Source organism: Oryzias latipes (assembly GCF_053564925.1).
Source record: "Oryzias latipes strain Hd-rR chromosome 1 unlocalized genomic scaffold, Olatipes_Hd-rR_3.1 chr1_Y".
Taxonomy (NCBI): Eukaryota; Metazoa; Chordata; class Actinopteri; order Beloniformes; family Adrianichthyidae; genus Oryzias; species Oryzias latipes.
Genome location: NW_027616335.1, coordinates 2,210,368 through 2,229,237, shown reverse-complemented (window position 1 = coordinate 2,229,237; position 18,870 = coordinate 2,210,368). Strand labels below are relative to the sequence as shown.

Sequence of the window (18,870 nt, the reverse complement as noted above, 5' to 3'; positions counted from 1 at the left end):
TTTTAATAGGTTATTTTCCATTTTATTTTTAAAAAGATAGGTTCAGACTGTAACTCAATACTTGCATTTTTATCAGTAACTTTTGCACTTTTCCTACTTAAGTAGAACATTGGATAACAGGAAAACCTGAATTGTCCTTTTAAAAAAATCATGATGATAAAGGGAACGTGTAATGTTAACGCCAACTGCACTTGAAGGGTTAAATCGTGTGCGTGACGTCGTGCGTGCTTTTTTTTGTTTAAATTCCTACCCCTCCTGCGCCTCCATTGGACAGCTCCGTTACAGATCCAGAGCATTCGTCAGAGCATTCACTGATTGGCCCGAAAGCTGTCGCTCAATAGTTATTGCTGCTGCGACCACAACATTGCTGCGACACAACTTGAAATCTTGTTTAAGACACTGGAGCGACTTTAACATCATATTCCAAAAGATGCGAAACGCGGATGGATATGAAACAGACCAACCTGTTGCTCACACGAAGCGCCGCTTTAGGGTGATACGTCACAGAGTGTCCTCCGCGTGCTGAGGCGCACACCTTCAGGCTCACAGCTGAGCTGGAGCCAAAATAATCGACAAATCTAAAATATCTGATTCGTGTTTGCAATTATCTTAAAGTTATTTATTTAATGCATCAAGTTCTTTCTTTATAAATGTTTCGTCTCCATAATTCCTCTAGTCTCTAGTAGTCTTGTTACTCCCAGTTTGTGCAAATCTGTCAATGTCGACGCTCCGCTGGATAAAGCGTAAAAAAAGTACTATTATAAAAAATTAAAGTAAATTGATTTTTACTGTATATTTACGACATTTTAGGACGATGAAGGAAGTTTGACAAATTGATGGGAAAATACTTATTTTCTAACTCTCGTGTATTTTAACAGCCCACAGCTGTTGCCATTTAAGAAAATTGTCACCATAAAAATAGAATCTGCAACACAAATGTGTGATATAAACCTTTAATGTTACCACGTAAACTTCTCGGTAAGTTTTTATCATCTGAAGAACAGGGATAACGGTCCCGGATGAAAGTTATTGGATGGGTTTCTCCACAACATAAACTGCACCGGGACGTCAATATTCCATGTAGGACTGAAAAGTATTAAGTTTGCCTTTTGATAACAACAGGCAAACAGATAAATAAACCAGCACAAAAAGACAAGAAAATCTCAAACAGCACGCTCCGTCTCTGCTTACCTTAATTACGACATTTAGAGCTGTCAGGTGGCTGTGTTGCTGGGCAGCGATAATCCAGAGGAAGAGGGGGGAAATAAAAAGAACACGCGGAGCAAAGTCAATGTACATCAACAAACGTGCTCTGCCTGCTGTTTCCAACATATACTTTTCAGTTTGACAGCTATTCAGTGGAGAAGTCCGCTGCGTATGAGCGCTAGTAATCCTCCACAGCGAGCCGCTGCTCCTGACAGGACGAACGGCAGCGGCGGGTCGGGCGACCGCGGCACTTCATCTCACATTATTATGCCCGTCATTTTGCAGATTAACGAATCTGGGTCCGTGCGTTTCAAAATAAAATACAGTTGGAAAAAAATAAATAAATAAAATGAGAAATTAAAAAAAAAAACAGTCGGAGGAGTCGGTCGGAGTTGCAGTCAGAGCGACGTCATTCTGTGCACATGGACCCTCCTACTGCAACGAGTGCAACACAAACTCCGAGGAGGGAGGGCGGTATGAGGGGGGGGGGGGGGGGAGGGGCCCCAAGCGCAGGTAAACGGAGCAGCCTGGAAATAGGGCACCGCACTGTCACAAAAAAAAAACCCAGGTGACTCTTCAGGCTGCAATATCACATAACCTGCAGAAGCCTTTTTCACCCTTAGTTGTGTTGTTTCTTCGTTTGTTTCAGTACTCAGGGTCATTTATTGGTAAATTTTCTGCTCTATGTTTTATATTTCACTATCGTTCTACCAGCTCCAAGAATGCATGCACGCGCACATTGCATTCTTAACAACTGGGGTTTAAAAGACTTACATGCAGGCAGGCTCAGGGGGTCATTTCTTATGAGGTGAGTGACAGTACCGACTACCTCCACTAGGTGGCGTGGAATTTCCACTCCATTCTAGGTAAAAGAGAGAGTTCTCACTTTGCTGTCTTATTAATTAAATAAAGTAGTTTATCAACATTATTAAAACATAACTAATGGCATTCGTAACTTATTTATGTAAATTTTATTTACCAAAATCTAACATAAATCCAGGGGAAACATTATTTTAACAATCCTATAAGTCAGATTTACTGGTCTATAAAGTGATTTTAAGATTGAGGGTTTGTCCTAAACCTACATTTAAAATCAAACATTCCAGAATTGTCAATTTTATTTTATTTCAAAAAATATTTGGGGGGGGGGGGGGCACTTTGCAAATACAGTCTGAAAAGTGAAATAAAAAAGAGTAATTTTCTTCTTGTTCAGTAGAATGTACTCAATGAACAGTACATTCAAAACGGAGTAACAGCTTAATGTCTCCTGATTCTTTTTTTATATAAAATAGCATGTCTTAAAAATGTATCTATATAATCTCAACTCGCAGCAAAAGTCAGCGCTATTGTTTTTTAATAAAGATGTGAATACATTTTTGATGAGTGTTGTTGAGAGGGAGATTGGATTCTTATAAGCATAAGCTTCTTCCATTGGTCTTTAAAATTATATATTTAAAGTCATGTTTAGATTTATATTTAATTTCATGTAAATGTTGATTTGATTAGAAATAAATATTGTACTACTAGAACGAAATGACTTTTTTTCTAAAGCCAGCAATGTATGCAAACCTTTGCAACTGATTTTATAACTTATAGACATTTCCTGGTTTCTTGTTTCAATTTTATTTATAATGTTCTATTTCTCCTTTAAAGCATATGTCCAAAATAAAATAATATTAGATCATAAGATATCCCCGCTTGAATACTGCATCACATGTGTGAATTCAACTTATTTGTTATATTTTTATATTTTATTAACATGTGTGCATAAATGTACCCACAAATTGTAAATAAATAATTAAATAAATCAAATAAAAACCCTTATTTTGTGTAACAGATAACAGGTATGTACATTCCAGCCATTTTTTTACTTCTAAATCCACCAGATATGGCCTATGGCATTCATTCTTAGCTCAGATTAGATGAGATCAGCACAGCTCACTGATAGCATCCATTGTTTAATTTAAAGGAAAGTACAGTGTACGTGCAGTTTTTATCTGCAATACCAGAGTAAATAAATCATAGCTGGAACACACTTATTTGAACTGAACTCTAATTTACATGACACTCCCAATATCTCACTGCACTAACTTGTGGACTTTGGTTCACTTCAGTACAAAATAATCAGTTTAATCTCTGAAGTTGTCAGTCACATTCTGTAGTTTCATGTGGCTGCATCACAGCCTAAACGTAGGGTTCCGATTGTACTCTTTAGAGTGGTTTCACTTCACTGCTTGCCTGGATTCTTCATGCCAGCCTGTAGCCATTACCCAAGCCAGGCAGCAGCAGTTAAATTAGTCGGAGCCAACCGAGCAACACTGCCCACCTCCCTGATCTGCCTGTTAAGTGCCCGTGAATGAGGGGCTGCTTTGGTAAAAGCAAAGGAACCAAGCTTCCACTAAATCTTTGCCTCGCACACTGACATGGTTTCCACCAGGTCTGCTGAACATAATGGTGTTCCTGTTGAACACATCGTGTGCAGTGAAATGTGGCTTTTTCAGACGGCAGCAGTGGGATGTGGCTGACACAAAATTGTTGGGAATTGGCTGGCTCGTTGGCAAACAGCTAGAACGACTCCATTCAAGTGTTCCTACCTTTTCAAGCCTTGCCATTTAACTCTTGTACTATGATCAAATGACCCTCAAAATATTGTACGGGTTAAAAATAACTGTCGTTTAGTTGGCACAGGGGTCAATTCAGATTGCCCCGATTAAAAGCAAATGTCCTCTCCTTTTAAGACGCATAGCTGAGAGCTCAAGAAGCTGAAAATGCCAACTGTATAAAAGAGAGGTGCATGCTGTGCCTCATGGGGACAGGTGAATTGGAGCATGCTAACGCTGAACCCAAACACTCGTCAGCCCAGCAGAAGACTCCATCCACATCCTATGTCTAATTACAGAGGGAGTTTTTGATGGTAAGGATGGATTCTATCAGACCAGTCAAGAGTTTCTGCTCAGTGGGATTTGTGTCTTGTATTAATGACATTTACATAGCTGAAGTATCTCCATGCCTGAGGCACAAACGGGACATCTGATTCTTTCTTTCCACTCCAGCCACATTCTTTCTCTATTGGTACCTGCAGACGTTCTTTTTGCTTACACAAAATTTAATTTGTTCCTATTATCTTAAAATCCCTGTTATCTCAAAGCCAATTGACATCACTTTGATTACAGCGACAAAACATTAGTTTCATGAGTGGAAATGACTCATTTCAGAGCAAAATGTGAAAAAAAGGATCTCAGTATTTGGTCCATCCTTAAAAATCCTCACAAATCTTACACTAGCACTAATTCTTAAAAAAAAACATTAAAACATAAATCAAATTTTTTGTTTCCAAAATAATGAAAATTAAAGTCAGTCTATCGTGTCAACATTTAATACACCTTAAAACACCAAACGTAACCACAAAATACAGAGTAATTTCTGTTTTTTGAGTAAAGTTTTTCCATATTGTCAAGCGTTTGGAGCATAGAGATTTCGACCAATGCTATTAATAATGTGCTTATTTCTAAATTCTAGTTTTTAATGAGATAAAGAATTCTCAATTTGCTGATTTTGAGAAAAGCTTGGAAAGATGTAGAGCAAAAACTAAGTTAAAACAAAGTATAAGCTGTGGCCCTACTGTACCCCGCCCTCCCCCAACAATGGCCGGGTGAGGCTCCAGCAGCTACGTGACTCTGTAAGGGATAAAACATGTTCAGAAAATGAATGGATGGATGGATGGAACATATAAGCAAGTAAAATATCTTTCAGTCAGACAACTCATACAGTAAAGAAATTTATTTACTTTCTTTTATTTTGGCATAAAGCTCCGTTCAATTACATAAGACAATATCTCCATAGAAAACTTTTGGGTAATAAACTACCCTTAACGGAGCTCACAGGCGGAGGGTGGGTTGACGAACGCAACGCTTGCGGTAAAGGAAGAGAAGGAATGGACACAAACGCCTGGAATTAAATAGGACACTGAACAGGTGAGTAGATGGACTGAACCGCCCAAAGGGAGGACTAACCAGTTAAAATGCTCTGCTCGAGTTGTCTGCTGGAAATGCTCCCAAGGTCGCTCACTTAGTTTCTAATACATTTTTAAGTCTTTGCAAGTTTCAAATAGTTTGTAGTGCAATGCTAGTTTGCAACTTTTTTCTCCTCTACTGACATCCAAACTGGAGCCACATTATTTTTCTTATTAGCATTCTTTTGACAATGTAAGGCTGAACAAAGCCAATGAGACTTTGAAAGAGTGTTATGGAAAATGAACTTTTATAAATTTGAGCATGTTTTATTTTTTTAACTATCCTGTTTCCTATAGCATATAAAAATGGTAGTAGATAGATAGTACTTAGCTTTTGCTTTATTTAACATTTTATAATGAAATAGTTCTGCATATTAAACGTGCAATAAACTCCCCAACACAGATGACAACTGTGCAGCAAAAGAAACACTTGGAGGTGACACACTTCACACCTGTTACTGACAAAGCAGTCCAAGAAAGCATCTCCAGTCTGAGTTTCTCCACACTTTTCCTCCATGTCATTCCCACCAGATTCCTAAAATCTACGCTGAACAGTTTGTTACCACAACTCACTCGTGTGGTTAACCTCTCACCACAGTCTGGGACGTGTCCAAAAACTGCTGTCGTCTAGCCTCTCCTGAAGAGCAGCAGTCTGGATGCAAACAGTCTTGAACAACTACTGGCCCATAGCCACCACACAGTTTTTTAAGAATAGAAAAAGTTGTTAAAGTTTTTGGAAACAGCTCTTGTCCTGCTAAAAAATGTTTTGGTAAATTTTGAGTCAGGTTTTGTGCACCATCACAGCACTGAGATTAAATGACATTCATTTGAGAAAAGAAAGAGGCAAAATCTCTGTGTCCATTTTGTTAGAGTTAAAATCAAGACTAAAGGCTTGGAAAGGGATCTCCAGTACGTTTAATGGTTTAAGATTTGAGGACAAAACATATTATGTTTAAAGTCACAGATTGCAGAAACTTTGTTTTCCAGATCATCTGTCGGCCTAATGTAAAATCGTTACCTGTGATTGGTCGAAATCTGTCTGAGTCAAAGTTTCATTGGCATCCACTCACACCAATCAGGAGTGAGCTTGTTGGAAGTGCACATCCCTATCATTTGAGGTTCGGAAGAATCCATCGATAAAATGTTTTGAACTCTTGACGTGAGACCACATACTTTTATTGAGGCATCTCTTTGGCCAGTTTACAACAGCTAAAAATCCTTCACTTGAACTCCTACCTTGAACATAAATTGTTCTGTAGGAATAAACTTGCCAAGAACTTGCTTAAAAGCTATTAAGATTGATACAGAAATATATTTGTTGCTAAAAAGTTGGTTTGCAACAAAGAAATACTCCACTAAAAATAAATTTGCTTCTTTTTTTTGCTAAGTTTGTTAAAAAAAAGATTCGTGAATGGATGAAGATTCTCCTACTTTTTTGGAGGTTAAAGCCTTTTTACGTTTTTACTTCAATTTTCACATTTGTGTTGATTCAGGCCTCTTTTATTATTTGACAAATTGCTAACATGCTTTAAAATGTCTAAAGGCTCAGTTTATTTTCCCTGGATAGAAAGAGTATACACAAAAAAGTCCGAAAAGCTGTCATTACCACTCATTGCTTTCAAATTCTTCAGTGGGTTGCAACAAGTTCAAAAAAATTGACATACATGCTTTCCCTCTGTGGAGATAAGTAACTCATGACCATACCCTGACCTTGATTTAATTAAAAACCACCACTCTTGTGTAATCTTGCATATGTCGCATAAACCTTTAAACAGACTCATAGCAGAGTAAGTTTAGGACCATAATAAAAAAAGATTCACTTTCTCAATATATTGAAAAGTCAAGCAAATAGCTCAAACAGAACTAAAATAAATTTCTGCCCAATTAAATATCTAAAAAAATGTCCATTCTTAAAATGTGACTTTTGATGATAGACACATCTGACACAAAAATATCAAATAATTTAAGCCATTAGGCCAAAAAAACTGAAAGCGGTGGTATCACCAGTATTTCCCAAACTCTTTCATTTATGCCAAATTTAGTCTGATTTATTTTTTTTTTTACTTGCCCCTGTGACTCAGAAAAAAACTATTAAGTATCTGACAAACCTAAAAACTCTTCACCAGTAAATATCAGAATACATTTTGTTTTATGAAAATGCACACTTAATCTCCTGGAATTTATTACATCAGCCTCAGAGTTGTGTTTAAAGAGAAATGTCTGGCATTCTCTTAACATAGAGAGCATAAGCAAAGAACACACTGGGAACAGTGTGAAGTACACAGTATACTGTGAAAGTTGAGGTGCAATGATATATATAATGACTTTAGACAAAATGTTCCTTTTCCAAATATTTACGTAAACAATTGCCATGTGCAGTGAAATTAATAATTTGTTGCAGTGCATTTGCTAGTGTTGTATTTATTTTGAAGTTTACAGCTCTAAAAGGACAGAAACTGTATTAAAAAATAAATAAGAGAAACATACAATTATTAGTAATGAACTGCCAAAAAAATGCAATAAAATGTTTTGAATCTATCCATCCATCCATCTTCTTCTGCTCACCCCTGACCTGGTTGCTGGCCTTAGCAAAGATTCCCAGAATCAGTGAAATCTAAATCTGTGAAACGAAAAAGCTCAAATGATTTCTGGAAATCGAATTCCATGTAGAAAATTATTCTCATAGAATCTAAAAAAATGTTTTGAACTATTTTATTTGGTAATCGCTTGAGATATATGTTTTTCCTCTGTTTTTCAGGCTTTAACATTTTGGCATCTCACATGTTCTTAAATAGTTTTTGTGTAATGTCAGCCAATGTAAAACATTTCTAAAAAAAATCCAAATCTGAAAAAAATAATAATAAGTTAACTTAATACAATTTCATTCCAATGTATTCAACAATTTACAGATTCATTTCTAACTTAACGTCAAAATAGTGATACTTTACATTTACAAAAGGTTTTATATATCCTTTATGTTCTTCTGATGGGTCCACTTCCTAGTGTTTGTCCTTAAAGCTCACAAATGCACACAAGTTAAGTAAGAGTGGAAAGCAACATGACTGGACAGGAACTTTGACCCAAGTCATCTATATAAGGTAAGTTTTGTAACTGTATAATCTCATTTAGTTATGGAATAACATTCCTGCAGAATAGTGCATGATATCTGACCTTAACAGCTTTAAATCTCAAACCAAAACGTACCTTTTTAGAATGGGTTTTAATGCTAAGTGGTTGGTGGCATTTTATTTTATTTTACTTGTTATATTGCATTCTTATTTATCATTTATGTATTTTATTGCTGTCTGCTTTTTGTAGTTTTATGCCATTTTTAATGTTGTTCTTACTTATTTGCCTAATTTTAAACTTAGTTTTTTATTGAGAAGCATTTTGGTACCCTGAAGAAGTCGTCAAGTGCTATATAAATAAAGCTTCATTCAATTTGTCTTACACTATTTCTAAACTAAACTAAATTTCTTCAAAAATGTGACATCTGTTCAATGGTTTCTTCATAGTACTGATATTTTGGATACAAAAAAAACCCTTGCTATAGATTATTGCGCAGCTTGCTCATTTAATAATTAACTTAGTCTTGGACATGTTGAATCTTCAGCCTTGTGTATCAAGGCAAACATTTTATATCATTTGACCTGTTGCAAACATTCAATGTGTGACTTTTGAATCCACTTTAATGCACCAAGCATCATAGCACTGGTCCTAAAAATAAAACTGTGCCACAATTAAACTGTGGTACCATCAACTTTAAAGAACAAACTATATCCATTGTTTAAAAAACAAATGCTGACAATTACAGGTTTTGAATAGAAATCTAATAAAGATGCCCACAATGTACACTATGTGGACCATTTAAAGCTCCATGTAAAATCTGGAATTAAAGATTTTAAGGGATTATATTTTCTTTCCGTCCATGCATCAGCATTGTTTAAAGCAAGATCATTCTCATCCCACAATCTCTATTCATCCATTCCTAGTAAATATAAAGAAAGAGTGGAAAACGTCTGTGTGCCTTAATCATCATTAAGACACATTTTCTGTGTTTTGAATATTTGAAGCTGAAGCTGTCAGGAACTGGTGGTATAGGACCCAAAATGCAGGACACTGGGTATGGTAGAAACTCCAAACATTTAATAAATTGAAACAAGACAAAACCCATGGAGAATCAAAAAGGTGACAGGGCAGATGACCTGACAAAGAAAAACTTAAAACCAGACACCTCAGCAGATTGAGGGAAATTAACTGACATTAAGACAGCTGTGAATCATGACAAACCTGACACTCGTGTGACTGAGGGACAATTAAAAAAAAAAATGAACATGACCAAAAACCAAACAAAAGTTCATGATACTTAACCCTTGTGATGTCTTAGACCCCACCCTTACTTTGACGTGTTCTCCCTACTATGACAAAGGTGGATAAAGGTGGAAAGATTTCATGTAATCCAAGGACACCAGTGAGGTTCACAAATCATTGAAGAAAAAAGGTTCAGAGCACTGTCTAGTGGGTCTAGATCAGTGTTTTTCAACCTTTTTTGAGCCACGGCACACTTTAACCTTAAAAAAAATCCCGCGGCACACCAGCATCCAAAACTTCAAAAAAAAAAAGAGAAACTCACAGTCTGTATTGATCCACAGTCCCTCTGCAATCTCACATGCATTTTTGAGATAATTTTTGCAGAAAAAGCTGGAAGCTGCAGCTGTTTTTTTCTAAAAGATGCAATAAAAGTTAAGTTAGAAGATTTAAAAACAGTTTGATGTGTGTTCGTTGGTTTCAAGACGTTTAACAACAGATCTCCTTGTGCGCTGTCACTCTCACAACTCAATGCATCATGGGAGATGTAGTGCATAAAACGGCCGGCGATCGCGTCTCTGAGCTTCATTGTTTTGTTCACTTGTTCCACGGTCTGATACCGGATTCTTTGGAAAGCTACACCGCTAAAGACGAGCTTTAGCTGGTATCTTTGTTAGAACTAAGCGACTTTACGAGCTAAATCGGGACAAGGAAGTGAAGACTTTAACCACTTCTGATTGGTCAGACTGATGACATGTGATTAAGCCCCCCAAGAATGATTGGTGGAGACAGTTAAAGGGGCGGGACTTTTCCAAAATACAGCCGAAGCTGCAGCTGAATCGCGGTACTGTACCGTTATTCTTATCATAATGCCTTTAATAAAATAAAATAAACGCAAAGAAAAAGTATTTTACGATCTTTTATTTTCTTAACTCCTCAGTGTTTTATCAGGGCGTGTTTGGATGAACAGAGAGCTTAAATCCTGGAGATGGGAAATGTTTTTAGATCAGTGAATGAGGGGAATTTCCCACGGCACACTTGACCATCTCCCACGGCACACTGGTTGAAAAACACTGGTCTAGATGACCCAACTCCCAATGTTAAAGTGCCTAGGATAGCACAAGGGTCACAGAAGCAGATCCCACATTGCCAAACACCTGAGAAGGTGACATGGAGAAACAAAACTGAAGTCCAGAAAACAGTTTAAGCTCCTGCAGCCAGATGTGAGGGGTCCCAGAACCCCCCCCCCCAAAGAAACAGGCATGAACAGGACAAGTCCTGACAACCCCCACAGAGACAAGGCACATGAAGGGGAGCAGTCCCGGTGTCCCTCCCCTGGAACAAGAAATACAGCCAAGGGGGATGAATGGCAACATTAATTGTAGCCCTAGTGACCCTTCTCGGGAACAGGACAGGAAACATGAAGGAGCAGTCCCAGTGATCCTCCACGGGCACAGGAAAGTAGAAGGATGGTGGTGTAAAACCCAAAATTCAGAAGATCCGGTGTGATAACAAAATACTTAAAAATATTGAATAAATAAACTAAAACATAACAAAACCATGGAAACAAAAAAGGGTACCAAAGCAGAACAGAGCAGATGACCTGCAAGGAAGAACTGAAAACCAGACACTTAAATAGACTGATGGTAATTAACTGAAATGAAGACAACTGTGGATCATAATTACTGGCATCCTGAAACTGGTCTGACTGAGGGAGAAATTCAAAACAGAACATGACCAAAAACCATGACATAACCGATAAAAACCAAACCAAAGTTCACAATCCTCACAGAAACTTCAAGAAGAACAATCTCAACAATAAAAATACGTGAAAGACTACAAATACAGGAGAAACAGCACATCTGTAATGCAAGCAAAAGCATTATTTAGCTTCAGTGATTCTTAATGCTATAGAAGACATGTATCTCACTTTTTTACGAAACTTGAATTTCATGGTGTAAAAGTGTTGAAATGTGAATCAGCTGCTCAGAGGATGATGGATTAATCGACAACTCAGCATAATAGGACTTTAAATAAATGTTTGCAAAGGCAAACATTTTTTCTGCCACACAAAGCTTATATTTTCATAGCTATTTGATTTGGGAATATTAACATTTTCCAAGAGAATTGTTTCATTTGCTCAGCTGGTTCACATTTGAAGTTGGCCAGTTGACACAGACGTGTGTGACTGGAAAAGCTCACAGCAAGATGATGCAGCTCCTGTCTGGGAAGGTCAGCTGTGGGAATAGAGCTGTTGTATTTTCAAGAGGGTTGCTATGGGAACTAGCATGTTTTGTGAGTATAGAAAAACTGGTTATTGGTAAGAGCCTTGGGCTTGGAGAGTATATAAAAAAAATGTAAAAAATATAAAGTTTAAAGGTAATTGTTTTGAGAAGATGTTGCGAAATGTTAGCATTTACAGAGAATATGTGCAATTAATTGGCCTGTTTACTATTTTCTACGTTTGTTTAACCTTTTAAGGGGGCAGCAACCAAAATAATGTCAAGTTTGTGTGATAAACTGTGATAAAGGGCAGCCGTAGTTCAGAAATTCACCTCTAAGTTGTGGGCAGGACTGTTGGCGTGGAGAAAGCCGACATCCACTTTCCGTCATCCAACTCTCTCCTGTTTAAACAGATAGGACCGTGAAGGGAAGTAAGCCGGCGCTCATTTCCCATCATCCATCTGTGTATACTCTCTCCCACTAGCTCACAGCCCCTCACAACCCCAATCTAAAATTAGCAGTGCATAAAAATGGTGAGTAATATTGGAGCTATCTTGCTGTACAGTTTTGAGCCAGATATCAGCTTGGACGAGGAAAAAAAGGCGGACATGGATCTTGTTGTCTAATAAATGGAGGCATCAGAATGGAGCGAAGAGAGCTTGTGGCCTGCCAACTACAACTACAAGCTTTTTCCAACTGGATTTTTTTTATCTGCTGCTGATTCACAATGCTTCGAATAAAGAAATGCAACTTCCATCTTTATTGATTGTCCTCCATCATCCGAAAAATGCCACTAGAACATGTTAAAAACACCAAAAAGAGGATTTGAATTGGAGTGGGGCTTTAACAGTTTTTGATGGAAGTTGGTAGAAAACCTAAAATTCCTAAATTTGCCATACATTGTAAAGCACATTTGTCAAACTCAAGGCCCGCGGCCAAATGTGGCCCTCCAATGTCATTTTATGTGGCCCGCGAGAGCATAAAAGTCTTTAATTTCTTAAAATAAAATAAAAAAATTGGTGTGTATTTATTCATATCTAGGGGAAATTGGACTTATGGGCAACTATCCATTAGGACTTAAACACTTAAACAAGTAATTGCCGCAGATACCTCTTGACTTTTTAACAACTTAGCAATAAGGCTGCAGTTCTTGTATTGTGCAGTCCACTCTGAACTTGGACACAAACAGACCCCAGCTGTTGTCCACATCTGGGCTTTGTTTGCCTACTGAGTCCAGTATGTCTGCTCCTGAAGTTAAACTTCATGTCATAGTCCATCATCCCACCTAGATTTCTAACTTGACCTTTATGGTGATATATGACAGTTTGGTTCTCTGGGCAATTGAGGAATAATTCAGTCTAAAATAAAGTGTATGATGACAGTAATGACATCATTACTAAAGCATGTGTGTTTCAACAACTCCAAAATTCAATTTGTAAATTAACCCATGTTTGGTTAAAAAGCAGAGTCAAATCATGTCAAGACAGGGGTCACCAGAGTTCTTCTGATCTTTCAACAGCGAGTTCTGATCCCAACAAATAGGTCAAACCTGTCGTGTTACATGTTGGACCTCCATATCAGATATGGATTACTGACAGATATTTGGGTGACACGATAAAACACTGATGCTTGTTTCAATCATTATCACTGTGTCACAATGTGATCACTCCATCAGTTCACTGATTAAAAGAGAGTCAAAATCTGAAAGGATAGCAATTACTAGTGTTTTTGTTTCCCTTGTGTCTGATATAGTTAACGTGTTTCTATTGATCTCATTCTGTTAAGGCATTGATGACGCCAAATAAGGCAGGATGGCTTTTCTAAATCCAGCATGTATTTATCACACTTCCATGAATTTGCTGACTTGCCTAATGACTAAGATGAACTTTATCCAAAGATAACTTGATTTGAAATGAGGATAAACATGTTAGAAGAACTGGGGGGGGGTGAGGTTTTCTGTAAATGTGTTAACTTGTATGTTTATTTACCAAAAGGCACTTTTCTTGACAAGAATATTCACTCTATAAGTTATGTGATTATTGCTTAATGCGATCATTTAGCTTTTGAGGAAGGTTTACACAACAACTCAAAAATCTATAATTTGTAAATCAACTCAGTTTTATCAATAGTTGACAGTTGAAGGGATTTTGTTTAAACATTTCCATAAAATGGAACAAAAAGGGTTAACAATCAAACAAATTTTTGTTTTATAATGAACAGAGGAAAATTAATTACAGTGTAGAAAACAGAAAGATAAAAAGACAATAACTATAATAGTAATAATAATATTTCTACTGCTAACACTAATTAAAAATAGTTTTCCAGCCCGTGTCTTTGACTGAACTGGAAGCTGAAGCCATGAAACAACAAAACATGAACTTACTGGCTTGCTGCTTGTGTCATTTATAAAGGTCACCTTCTGTTCCTTGTTATGTCACATACACACTTTTGCATGCGTGTGAAATGTTTACTCAGATGTAAAAGACAATAGTAAATCTCTGTTTATTTGGGCAATCAATAGCATCAGAAGTGCTTATGTGATCAAATTTGGAAAGTAATTGAGATTCGAAAAAAGGACATGTTTAAATAGTCATATTATCTTCATATTAAGTGTTTTTGTATTTTTCCAAAACACATTACTTGATATGTTATGATGACATACAGTAGACTAATATTGATCTGTTTTAACAATAAGTCTGGAACTAAAGCTCAACCAATCACATGCTTGTCTTGTCTTTTTCTTCTTGTAGTGTCAAAGTGTAACATTATGAAACAAAATGAGCATAAGAAAATAATTAATTTCATAAAAGGAGCCTGCAAGCCATTTGTAATTTGAACCTGGGCTGTATTTGGCCCACAGTCCAGACTTTGGACACGCCTGTTCATTAAAAGTAAACTGTTTTACTCTTGTGTCTAAGAAAAGTTGGAAACCTACATGAGCCTAAAAGAAGAAGAAACAAATCAGTTTTACACAGAAGTGAAAGATGGATAAAGGTTGAAGTGAGTAAAAAAAACTCTTTGCAAAAGATGGGAAAATGCGCAGTATTAAAAGTAACTCAGTAAAAATCTGTAAATATCATTGTTTAAAAGCCTTATTGAAGTTTAACAACTAAACGTGAGTATTCTAATCAGTATGTCTTCATCTTTTCCCTAACTCCTTGGCTCGTGCTCATCTGTCACTGAGGCAGCAAAAACCTCTAGAAGTGAGCAGCCGGCGTCGTTCGAGGTTTCTGCACTGGTGAGCTGCATGTCACATTAGCTAAGCCAGATATCAGTGTTTTTTTTGGATCTTCAGTTTAACTACTTGTAATAATAAAGTGACTCTCGACTTTCCTGCAAACTGGAAAGCAACTGTTTTATTTTTTTTTTTCATGCATGACTGCATTTACTGTAAGTGCTTTCCAGTACAAAGCTGTGATTATAAATAGCTCCTTTGCTCCTCAGAGAGCAATTGTGTACTCAGCTGTTTAGAATTTGTGCACAGACATACATTTATTCATCCTCTTTACGCATGAACTCATTTATCTTTATCTATCTATGAAAAGTCACTGCGCCCTGGAGGCAAAATTCTAAATCACATATTTATTAGCCTGGTTTCTGGGCTTTTTCCCCCTTTTTTCTCAAACTTTGCTTACTCTCATGTTTTTATCTGTTTTATGTGGCACCTGGCATAAGTTATTAAAGCTTCTGGTGGAATGAAGACATCAGTGCCGGCATCTAATCAGAACTAGTGTGCATTTGGTTTATTAATTACATCGGCTGGTAGGAGTTCATAGCACTTGGCAAAAAAAAAATCAAAAGCTGACGCCTATGTCATGATTAATTTCGCGGTGAACAGTCTCCACGATGTCAGTGGTAATTAGGCATCACCCATTGCATAACACACCATGTGTCAGGGTAGGTGGCTGGTGTCTGCCTGTATGTGTGTGAGGAAAAGAGACAGTTTGCAAGTGTGTGTGAAAGTGTGAGTGCGACTAAAAGAGAGAATAAGAAAGGGACGTAAGAAAGAAAAATGCCAAAAATGATGTGACGACTGCTACTTCATTAAGAAGTTGTTATGTCCTGAACTAATGTGGAATGTCTATTTATGAATGTTTGCGGCTAACCTGGTATCTGTAGGGTTGTCTTGTTTTTCAGGGCTTTAAATAAATAAAAAAGATGGTTTTAAAAGTATTATTCCTCACATTTATGATATTTTCATGCTAAAAAGAAAGACATTTGTAGATTTACTGTAGTTTTCATGAATTCCTTGAAGAATTATTGTTTCTTTGCTATTTAAAATCTTAATTTTGCTTGGTAAGGTCATGCAATTTTCAGCTGTAAGCTCCAGGGTTTCTAGCATCCTTCAAATCGGCAAAACCAATGTGGAAAAAAAGAGAAACAGAAAAAGAGAGTTAAAAGGCGATTTTTTTGAAATATATAATTTGATAAACAATGGGCCATAACACTCAAATTAACACAGATTGGGATTTGATGTGCTGTGCAGCCAGATGGCTTGCTCACTCACTCTCTGGCAGACTGGCGGTGCAGCTGAGGACGCAGGCACTTCCAGAGCGGATTTGAAAGAATCTAGGCCAAAGAGAGTGGGGCTGCTCTCCGAGACTCGCCGCCAGTACTGTCATGTTTTAGTGCACATTTTTTATTAGACAAAGAAGCTGCTGCACAGAAAACTGTGCTTTGTATCTCTATGAGTGTGTGCAACTCAATGTGTAGGTTGCCTTGACAGGAATGGAAGGAAAAGGTTTACATATCTGCTATATAGCCACTACATATTTATGTTTTTTTTTTCTTTTTTACCACTTATGACAGATAATTGATTGTAAATATTGTGTTTTGCATCTTTTTAGCATAAGCATGAAAATCGTCAGTTTTTCAAACGCCGTAGCACAAATCACTGTACTGTAGCCTTTACAGCTAGTTATTATTTAACAGCCCAGCCTCCATCTGGAAAGTGGCAAACTTGGCTGTTGTCCTGGTGTGGCTGTCGAGTTAAAAAGTGGGTTTGTGAGAAATTTGTGAGACTTGTGATACTTTAATAAGGTGTAAATTTGCCTGGCTTGGATCATCCTTTTCTTCACAGATTTACTTTTGCCCTTGTGTGGAAGGGTAAGAGTGGTTGTAAAGTTTTGAGAACTTTTTAGTTGTGAACATTAGTCCGCCAAGTTCTGAGTCTGAAAGTTTTACTTTGGAGACAAAGGTATGAGTTGAGTTATATGCCTGCATCATATTGGCTCAAAACTGTATGCCTGGATAGCTCCAATATTGCTCACTGATTTGTCTGATTCATCATATGTTGCATGTAGGGGTGTGCAGGGATAAGTAAAGGCCGTTTTGCACATTTTCTACGTATTAAATGTCAGTCTTTGGTGATATATGGGTGATATACGTAATTCATAGGTAATTCTTGCGTTCATAATTCATCGATATGCGTAGATGTCCGTGGACGACGGGTCTTTGCGTGAATATGGTTTGACTAGATTTATATCAGATTTGCTTTATTGTCATTGTGCATAGTACAATGAGATTTAAGCATCCCCATCAGTGCAAGTACAGCAAGGAAGGGAAAGAAAAATAGTCAAAAACATTAATATGAGTTGGAATACTCATATTAGTGGATTTCCGTTCGACAGATGTGCACGTATGTCTAACAGACTTTTCATGTACCACCAATGTATAACTTTTATATTGCGTATACGACACGCATCTCACGTTAATTTTATGTAATTGACACACGAATCAAATAAACAGCGTAATAATCACACGCGGTTCCTGTTCTTCGTTGATTTACGTGTTTTTTGTGTTGTTCATCCTTACTTCTTTCACGGTTTTAATGTGGTTAATCTGTGATTCATGTATGAAATACCACGGACAGACCATTCCCTTTTTCCACGTATGACCAATTTTCATAAATGCACAATGCACAAAATGTACGTTTTGGCTGTGTGACGCGGCCTTAAGCCCCCCGGACATGCCCACACAAACTACACTCTGATTGTCTAATTTCCTAATTTATAGCAGCCAGGCTGCACCACAAAGAGTGTGCAACAGGTGCTCAAGGCTCTTGCACGCATCAAACAAACAGCAATAACAAGCCCGTTGAGGAGTGTGCAGGGTTTGAAGAGGTTGAAAAAATGAAAAACTAGTAGGACGTGCTTGCGTCTTGCCTACTTCACCCTTACTTATCCTTACTCGTTTAAGTGTTTGCTACAACCTGTCTCTTGCAGGAAAGATGCGTATGAACATTTTTGCTATACAGGCTCTCCAAGCAATCCACAACTTTGACATTTCCTGTGGGTCACCTTCTTGTCCCAATACAGGTATGCCCATTTTGAAATTATACTTATTTAAATCAATGATTTTCCAATATCAGATTTATTTATTAACCAATGGTTTTCCCTGAAGCTTGTAGTCTGTAAATCTGTAATTAAAGTTCAAACATGGAAGAGTATTGGCAAACTCATTTCCAAGCAAAACATTGTTTAGAAAAACAGGAATCATCCTAAAACTTTCTTTTGAGACTGCACCATATAGTATTTTTGTTAAATAAGTGGATTTACCTCAAATGCTTGGACAGTAAGTCAGTCTCATAGACAATCAATATAACTTTCTTTTCCAAAATTCTCCACTGTGTAAGACTAAGATTTATTCTAACTAACAGTTTTGCTGTGTGACCTAAAGTGCTAGACAACACCATCTGTTTCAATATATGGCCCTCAGCGTGCACACCCACTTACACACGCAACTTACTCTGCTGAATATACACAAACCACATAGGTGGAATCTTGCCGAACACACAAACAAACTTCCTTTTTTGTGTTTCTTCTTTTCTTACCTTTTTCTAACCTCATTATGTCTGTGTGTGTGAAGGGCTGCAGATGTGCTTTGTGCATCTCAGAGGAATTTGACTTATTTACGGGATTCAAAATTAAAACTAAAACTATAATCTATATCTACTATTAAGAGTAAGGCCTTATGGTGCATGTTTAGTTTTTTTAAAGACGAACCAAAGAGGAAAACAGCAACGCAGCAGTTTAAATAGCAGCATATGTATGTTCTGACAGCAAAAGTATAAAACAGGATTGAATTGGGTTATCTGCATAGATAATTTTCCTCAAAATAGA

At 37.1% G+C, this 18,870-nt stretch overlaps 1 protein-coding gene across 2 annotated transcripts in view; it reads right to left on the bottom strand.

Moving 5' to 3' along the window:
• The window catches only part of LOC144990438 (mineralocorticoid receptor-like), an 81,302-nt gene extending 79,648 nt beyond the window's left edge, over positions 1–1,654 (bottom strand). Inside the window, exon 1 of one of the 2 annotated variants that reach the window (XM_078943688.1) lies at positions 1,192–1,654. The gene's annotated coding sequence lies outside the window, so the exon portion shown is untranslated. Of the gene's footprint in view, positions 1–464; positions 524–1,191 lie in introns of those variants that run through there. The other variant, XM_078943689.1, reaches the window with a different exon arrangement.
• Between the last annotated feature and the right edge of the window lie 17,216 nt (positions 1,655–18,870).